Here is a 9,464-nt window from a genome sequence, read left to right on the forward strand (position 1 = left end):
AGTATTATGGTACCTTCATGTGTGTTTAAGAGCAACACCTGACTAATCCGAATATCAGTATTAGGGTACTTTTATATGTGTTTAGGAGCGAAAGAGTTCTAAAATGGAGGGCATTGTTATGCTTCCTCCTTTCATTTGTCTTCCAAAGCTACAGAGCTTATCTCTTAAGGGAACTCACTTTTATGGATAACGATAACTCACTTTATGGATAATGGGTCAATCAGAATTTCAATTCTTATTCCGATTCCTTTCCTTGAGATGACTCTTTCAAATTGCTGACATCTCAAACTGTTTCTACTCTAAAGCTATTGAGATTGTTTATTATGCAAAGGCAATTGCCTACAAATGTAAGAATATCTGCTTCGTGCACCTAGAGCTCTTTAACTAAAGTGATGGGCACCTGTTTGAGTATGTAATATGTGATCACGGGCTGATCATCTAGGATTCCACCTTCCGCAAATTTTTCCTTCTTCCTAGATTGCCTTCGAACATTTTCTATTTTGTTGCTACAAACCACTACCTACAGAACAAAATCAGCACATCAGAGAGGAATTCAATCTTTCATTTGTTTTTCGTTCAATATGCGGAACTCAAGTAGCAAAATTCAAGACCCGATCCTACCTACAATGGAGGATTCATCCGATCGAATCTTGGAATAAGTCGAGCAGGTTGCTCAACATCCATCAACTCCAGTTACGAACCAATTCTCTACTCAAGTTCAATGGCCATATGCACCATGGATTCTCGTCCAGGGCCCATGGGCTGTTGGACCCAATCAATGGGCCTCTGGGTCCTGTCAACAATGGGTGAACTACAGCCCCATGGCACCCAAGCGAAGATCCAAACCGGACTTCTCCGGGTCACAGACTCGAATTGAACTCGGGTAGGTTGGGAGCAAATCCCAACCCGAGTTTCCCACCCGGGTTCTCGCCCATTTCTAACTTAGATATTATTTCACTTTAGGCACGTTTCTATTTTAATTTATTTAGAGTTACGAATTTTAATACAAAAACCAAAAAAATGTCATATGCATTAGTGGCATCATCATATGCCATGTCATGTAGAGTAGCTGCATCATCGTATGTCATGTCTTTAATTTCATCATATGCTATATCATGTAGAGCAGCCACATCATTGTATATTATGTCATACAGTTTAATTGCATCATCATGCCACGTCATGTTATACGTCATGTATATATATACACACGCGCACACGTCATTTAGTGATTACATATTTAGGGACATTCAATGAGAATTGCAATTTATATTAGAAATTAGACCAATTAGTTATAATTGGACAATTCTTCCATAAATAAAAATCTTAAAAACTTATCAAAACAAGTGTTTTGTCGAGTAGGTGAAGTCCTGTGGGGCTTCCCAATTTGTGTTCGATGGGTTCAATGATTCAAATTCCTTTTCTTGCAATATAAAGTTCCTACAATATGTGGAGAGGGTATTGTTATGTCGTGATTTATCCTATGAAATTTTTCTTTCTTATGTTTTGCCGATCAAGAGACATTTCCCATTTACATAACTTTGCAATGGATCAATAGACATCTTCCATATACATAAACTTTGCCATAAATCGCTAGGTTCAAACTCTTGACCCTTTATTCACCAACTAATCCAAATATTGAAGTAACCCTTTATCCATTGATTTGGGTATAGTATTATGATACCTTCATGTGTGTTTAAGAGCAACACATGACTAATCCGAATATCAATATTAGGGTGCCTTTATATGTGTTTGGGAGTGAAACTCAACATAGTTCTAAAAATGGAGGGCATTGTTATGCTTCCACCTTTCATTTGTCTTCCAAAGCTACAGAGCTTCTCTGTTAGAGAACTCACTTTATGGATAATGAGGAACTCACTTTATAGATAATGGGTCGATCGGAATTTCAGTTCCTATTCCGATTCCTTTCCTTGGGATGACTCTTCGAATTGCTGACATCTCAAATTGTTTCTACTCTAAAGCTATTGAGATTGTTTATCATGCAAAGGCAATTGCCTACAAATGTCAGAAGCATCTACTTCGTGCACCTAATCTTGAGCTCTTTAACTAAAGTGATGGGCACTTGTTTGAGTATGTAATATGTGATGCTTCTATCACGGGCTGCTCATTTAGGATTCCGGTCGCGTTTGGTTCAGACATTTGCAATGGGCTTTGAGTCCAATGCAATGCTGAAAGCTCAAAGCTACTTTGAGAAAATGCAGTTGTGTTTAGTAAAAAAATTTGGAAATGAACTTTGAGTTGAATGTGTGTTTGGTAAAAAAACTTTCACAATGGGCCGATGGGTATTATTTTTTTCTTTTTTTTTTTGGAAAATTCAGCTAAACCCTTTGCCGAACCGCGAAGGGTCATGGTCGCCAGCCGAGACAGATCTCGCTCTAGCAGCCTCACACCGAGGTCACCAGGTCGGGCGACCTCCGGCGAAGGTTGCGTGACCCAACCGAGGGCCGCCGGAGGTCGCCGGAGCCTGGGCGACTCGGCGAGCAGGGCCGCGCGACCCAGCCGAGGCAGCCGAAGGTCGCCCACTCAGCGACCCTCTGGCGAGGGTCACATGCACTGGCCGAGGGCCGCCGGAGGTCGCTGACTCGGGCCCAGGTCTTCGACCTCAGGCCGCGAGACCTAGCGGCGCGCTAAATAATTTGATCTCACTAAGGGGAAAGTATAAAGAAGAAAACTAGAAAAACACCTACCTTCCACTGAAATGCATAGGAATGTCGAATGCCGTTATGAAAGAATAAATTATCCATGCCGATTGCTAAGAAAAGATCGATCAAGGTTCAAACATTGTAATGAAAGATGCATGACCTAAAGAACCAAATGCAATTCAATAGCCTGAAAAGGCGTGAAACAAAGGGGATGTTCGATGTAGGAAAGGACCTAATATCTTTCCGATATTAATGTTGCCTCAAAGACATACATAATGGTTCAGTCATTTGTGTCTTCGGTCAAGAGTGCTTTACATGAAATCCATGAGCCTCATACTTCCAACCTTAACTTGTTTATGGATAAACTGAAAGAATGCAAAATCACAGAGGTAACAATCATAACAGAGCATCATATAATAAGAAAGAAAGGTCATGGCTTTAGTAACGTTATGCATGATATAAATCACAAGAATATAAGCATTCAATCAGTTCATTTCGACAATTTTGTTAGATCAATTTGACTCAATTTAGTTCCATATATTCCATTCCAACTATTAACTTAAAAACATCCAAATCTATAGTACTTGCAAATAACATAAAGTATCAATTCATCCTAAAATTTCAAAAGCATAATCAAATACAATAAATTATTAAATTAGTATAATCAAATTCTTCGTTGACATCCAACAAAATATATATATAGCATCTTTAAATTAATGTCTCTCTCTCATATGGATTTTTTTGTTATTTCTTCTTCAACTCTTATTTAGATTAGATTAAAAATAAAAATGCTAAAATTTTATATTTAAAAAAATCAAAAAAAGGAAAAGAGTAGGGCTCGCTAGTGGGGCACTACCACCCATTGCCAAAGGGGCCAACAAAGATCGTCGACCATGGGCAAGGGTGCTGACCCCTTGCCCGGGAGAGGGTGCCCAAGCCTAACAAGGTGAGGGCGCCCAATTTTAGGCGACATGGGCCCTACCCTAAGGCTAGCGATGGTGCCTCTTGCACCTCGCCATTATTTTTTCAATTTTAAAATTAAAATTTTAGCCTTTTAGTTTTTTAATATAATTTAAATAAGATTTTGAAGAAGAAAATAATAAATAAATAAGCTTCTTAGGAGAAAAAATTAATTTAAAAATGCCGTGTCAACGACTCATCACCAAGATCAATTTTTAGATTTTCAACTAATTTACAACATCATAAAGTTGAGTCTATTGCTGGACATGCTACTCTATTCATTGTATCTCAAATTTACAAATCTCTTAATTAAAAATGCTTTATTTTGTGAGAACCCCTCTTACACACATCTTACAATTTCTTTCGCAATGTGTTAACATTTGTTTCTTGAGGAGCATGATATAAAAAATTATGATCAACCTATTGTGGATAGAGCCAACTATTTTCTTATTGATCCGCTCCCATTCTTTATCTTCTTTGTCTTCTTCACCTTTATCCCCGGTGATGTGATCATATAAATTTTGACAAGACAATGTCTTTAATCTGAGATGTCCAAATAAAATAAGCTTAGGCATTTAACTTAAGCATGGTGCCAATGGTTTCCTCCATCAATGCTAGCTCTTATTCCACTTTGTTGGGGAAAGACACCATCAATTGTTGAGGACGGTGCGCTGATTCAAGATTTTGAAAACCCGTTGAAAATGCAAAGCAATTCTAACCTAAAGGACTTTAGGCAAATGCAAAGGCTGATTGGTAAACTATGCTTTGAAAAGTAACTTTGAGAGAAATATTGTTTGGTAGAAAACACATTTGAAAAACTTGGAGTGATTAATATTAGTTTTTTTAATTTTATTTATTTAAAATTGAAAAATAATGTATGCAACTTTTAAATATAAATTTTGAACATACATATAATTTAAAAAAAGACCAAATCATTCCCTGAAATTTTTTTAATTTATATTTGTTTAAAATTGAAAAAATAATGTATGCAACTTTTTAATTATAAATTTGAAAATAATGCTAAAATTCAAATACATATATATAATTTTTGTAATAAAAAAAGACTAAACCCTTCATTAGAAATTTTAAATTTTTAATTGTTTAGAATTAAAAAAATAATGTATGAAACTTTTAAATATAAATTTTAACAATAATACTAAAAAATTTGAAAACATATATATTAAAAAGGACCAAACCCTTCATCAGAATTTTTAATTTTTGTTTGCTTAAAATTGAAAAAAAAAATATGTATGCAACTTTTTAAATATAAATTTTCACAATAATGTTAAAAATCAAATACATACATATATATATTTTAAAAGACCAAACCCTTCATCATAATTTTTAAATTTTTAATTTTTTAAAATTAAACAAATAATGTATGAAAAATTTTAAATATAAATTCTTATAATAATACTAAAAAATAAAATACATATATCTTTTTTAAAAAAGACCAAATCCTTAGTCGAAATTTTTATTTTTTTTTTTTTAAATTTGAAAACAGTATATGTGACTTTTTAAATATAAATTTGAAAATAATGCTAAGAACCATATAGATTAAAAAAAAACCAAACCCTCCGTCGATGTTTTTTAATTTTTATTTGTTTAAAAATGAAAAAATAATGTATGCAACTTTAAATATATATTTTGATAATAATGCTAAAAATCAAATATATAATTTTTTTAAAAGACCAAAATATATTGAATTTTTTAGCATTTATATATATTTGATTTTTAGCATTATTTTGGCATTTAAAAAATAATAACAAGGGCAAAATTAGAAATTTAAAGAATGAGTGAGGATAGTTTTGGAAGAAAAATAAGTTTCAGTATTTGGCCAAATACGTAAAATTCAAAACCAATCCCTACTAGCATTAGGCCTTCAGCTTTCCTAATGTTGGTTTTCATTTGAAAGATACTTCAAAATGGCTACCAAACAAATTCAAGATTTCCCCAACGAGCTTTAGAGGTTGAAAGCCCCATGCGAATGCTCAACTAAAGGCACCCTATAAGGAGAGGAAGAGGTTTTTCATGGATTTCCTTAGGATTTATATCGTAGCACCTAATTTGGAGACAATACTGTGATTAAGGCATTCTCAGAGTCCGGGTCGACGAGTTCTGTACTTGACGCTAGCTGAGATGGATAGGAAGGGTTTAAGCCCAACTCAACAAGTTTGAGAACATGTTGGCTGGGCTTTATTAGGAAGAGAAGTACGAAGACGTCGGGAATGTTTCGGAATTGATGCAGAAGTACGGGGTCTCTCGGGTGGTTAGTACATATAATATCAGGATTTAGAGCTTGTGTAAGCTAAGGAAGTCGGATGGGGCGAAGGTGTTGCTCGACGGGATGTTGACGAGGGGGATGAAGCCAAATATGGAGACGTATGCCCATTTGACTCATGGGTTTTGCAATGAAGAAAGGAACGACGAAGCGAAGAAGATGTTTAAGAGCATGGTGAACCACGATTGCCGGCCCAACAGTGATTGTTATTTCACCTTCATTCACTATCTTTGCAACGGAGGGGATTTCGATACCGCTTTGCAGATTTGTAAGGAGAGCGTGGAAAAAGGTTGGGTTCCGAATTTCGGAAATATGAAGTCACTAGTCAATGGGTTGGTGAGTATCAACAAGGTCGATGAGGCTAGGAGCTTATTACGCAGGTGAATGAGAGGTTTTCTAGAAATATAGATTTGTGGGATGAAGTAGAAGCTGGCTTACCTCAGTAATGAAGATAAGATAGTTTGTTGTTTTCATTTGGTTTCAATAAGAGCGCAGCTTGATCTAAAATGAGCAAACATTGGTATCATGAAAGGCAAGTTTTACTTTTTTCAAAATCAATCAACTTTGGCAATTCTGGAATGAAAAGGCGCCTTAAGTAACGAGGACTTTGGAATTCTATCGAACGTCCTCTTATTATTCATTAGGTTCCGGTTGCTCAATTTACAGACTAGAAGCCATATAAGGTGAACCGACTTTGGTGAAGATATCTTACACTCTCTCTTGGTGCAGGTTCAAGTAGCAGCCTCCTTTGAGCCACCTACCGTGAGTCTTATAGTGCTACTCTCTCCGGTTGGTTATTCACTGTTGGGTTAGGGTAGCTGGGGATTTCCATGGTAAGTTCTTCCAATGGAATAATATGCCATATGTTGCATCAATCTAAATGATGATATTGCTATTTGCTATTTGTGTCAATCAACTTGTGATTGTTATACTCCAAACTTTTGAATTCGTCCCTCCATTCAATCAAAGTCACCTTGTTTTGAAGGATAACCGATGTTACCTAAGGCTTTTGTCTTGATGCGTGCCTTAACTAGTTCGTGGCCAAATCGTAGCATGTTTATGAGGGATTGTCAAATCTTTTTTAGTGGATATTTTCGACCACATTTGCCAGAACAAAGTGCATTATGAGTACTGCTGGGGTAAATCACTGACTGCTTTGCTACTACCAAAGGTGCCAATGCAATGCCCGTTCTTTGTTTATGGCTTATGTTATTTAATTGCTAAAGATGCAGTATGCTCTTCTCAGTCTGTACTGTAAATGCATCTTGTCCTAGTAATTCGATCACCTCTCGCTTCATATATGCAATTAGAGGAGGATGCTTGTGAATGAAGATTGCTTTGGTCAGTGGATGTCCTCTTCTTCTGGTGATTATAACAAAAGTTTTTGTCGGGTGCTCTTTTTCAAAGTACACAGCGTGGGGCATTTCATAATTGATGCTCTTGACATGAGAAATCACCCATTGTTTACCAGCGAACTGCAAAACATTGTAAAGTTTACAGACTTCCAGGCGGTACAGCTTTCACCAATCTTTCGGCTGCAAATGTGCCTTCGGACAGTTACTTTTCAGCAGGGTTCGTCTTGAATTTTTCACTTTCATAAGCACCATTCATGCTTTATAATCCAGAAAATTCCTTATGCGTGCTTCCTTCTTTACATCTCTCTCTCTCTCTCTCTCTCTCTCTCTCTCTCTCACAAAAAAACGCATGTATTCTCATGCAACGAGTGGACCACTAATGTGTAATTAAACACCATCAAGCTTGCGACATAGATCATTTTACCCATGCTTTCTGTGCTGAAATGAAGAATGGGAAGAGACTGCCCGTCTCGATAAGAGGTGACAACATAAATAAACATAAACAATCCATGAATTTTGATATGATATGTAATTTTGTCTCTGAATTTCTTATATGTGAAATGTGAGTTCCGAACTAGTAATAAATTTTCAATGTGGTTTTTCTATTGGCTCAAATGACATGCTTAAGAATGATAAGAATGATAAGTCGGCATGTCTATCATTTAATCCATTTACTTTAGAAAAGAAAATAAGTAAATGACGAACTTCAAATATTACACATGACAATTTCTTTCCTTGATTTGAGACGAACGATATAGGTGGAAAATCCATGCAAAACCCTTTTTAAGATCCACCGTTCAAATATAACATATTGAAGCCACACAAAGATTCCATTAACTTAAATTACCGAAAGAACAATAATAGATATCTTCATATAGTTGAAAGACTAAATTGATCTTTTACTAATAGTTCAGGAGTCACATTAAAGAAATTTAATATTTAGGATGACATTGCACATTGGACCAAAGTTCAGATACTACATCGAGCAAATTAAAAGTTTAGAAACCACGCCGCCATTAAATCAAAGATTAAAGATCATCTGTGTCATTTTCCCTTACAATAACTTTTCCACATTATCTCAATCTTATGATCACATCAGCTCCTTCACTTCTAAGCATTTTTTTTCCCTTTTAATTTCAGCCGAAATAACATGCTCAAGCTCATTGCTCCTCCAACTATGGTTGTCTCCTCATTGATGACGCAAAATTGCCCGCCCTGAAAGTATTCCATACCATACCAATAAGCTCTAGGGACACCAAAGCAGTGAAATCCGAAAAGCACATGCACACTCTTCGTCCTTCTGCTCTCAAATCACGAAGAAATCGGTGATGCATCGACATCGTGACAAATTGGGATCTTCCATGAAGTTCGGTACCTGCCTATGAAAACGTCATTTAAACTGGCAGTACTCTTTCTTCACAAGCTTCCAGAGTTGTCTCGAAGGCTTTTAGTCTCGTCGGCAGCCATCACAATCGAATTCTGTCGACTGTCCCCATTCCACGTAGGGCCTCGCTATCCATCAAGAAAAATATTCATATCTTCACATAAAGCATCGTTTGCAAGTAGAACTGAAAAATTCTACTCGCATATAGAGGCCGGTCCTTTCTTCCCTCCCTTTATTTATGTGCCGAAACGATATCCTTCACATATTCCGAACTAGGCTGCAAAGCTAGTCAGTGCGACACCTAAGATGCTCAACAATTTCAACAGGCTACATTTAGAACCGTTATAGAGCAAAGATCTGCATCTATAACCCTAGATTATATGGAAATTGCCATGGATTCCATGATGCAATATGATACACCAAATTTACCTGATGTTCCTTCTCCAATCTCCGATTAAAGGACATCCACCCTTCAATCGGATGGGACATATCTATTTCTTCTCACATCACAAAGATAATTGTGTACATCAAGAGCATACAATTCATTGATCTTATGTTTTCATATGCCACTTTGCCAAAGACAAATGGTGAAGACTGTTTAGTGGTAAAATTTCAGGAAGGAACTCGAGGATTCCCAAATAGTCTAAGAACTCATAGTTCAGCCATAGCCCTGCACTTAAACTGAAGGGCCACATTAGATTAATTCAAGTTGCAATGTCACTCACAAAGAAATACGAGTTGTTCTCATATCAATAGAAGGAAACAAAAGCATGAAGTAGTCAGGCATGAATTTGCAAATAAACTGTCCTGAAATCAAGAAGAGG

General features: G+C 36.3%; 1 pseudogene; it reads left to right on the forward strand.

Annotated features, from left to right (window-relative positions):
- Positions 1-6,407, forward strand: part of LOC104447600 — an 8,085-nt pseudogene extending 1,678 nt beyond the window's left edge.
- Positions 6,408-9,464: the final 3,057 nt, after the last annotated feature.

This window comes from Eucalyptus grandis, chromosome 7 (genome assembly GCF_016545825.1).
Source record: "Eucalyptus grandis isolate ANBG69807.140 chromosome 7, ASM1654582v1, whole genome shotgun sequence".
Classification (NCBI taxonomy): Eukaryota; Viridiplantae; Streptophyta; class Magnoliopsida; order Myrtales; family Myrtaceae; genus Eucalyptus; species Eucalyptus grandis.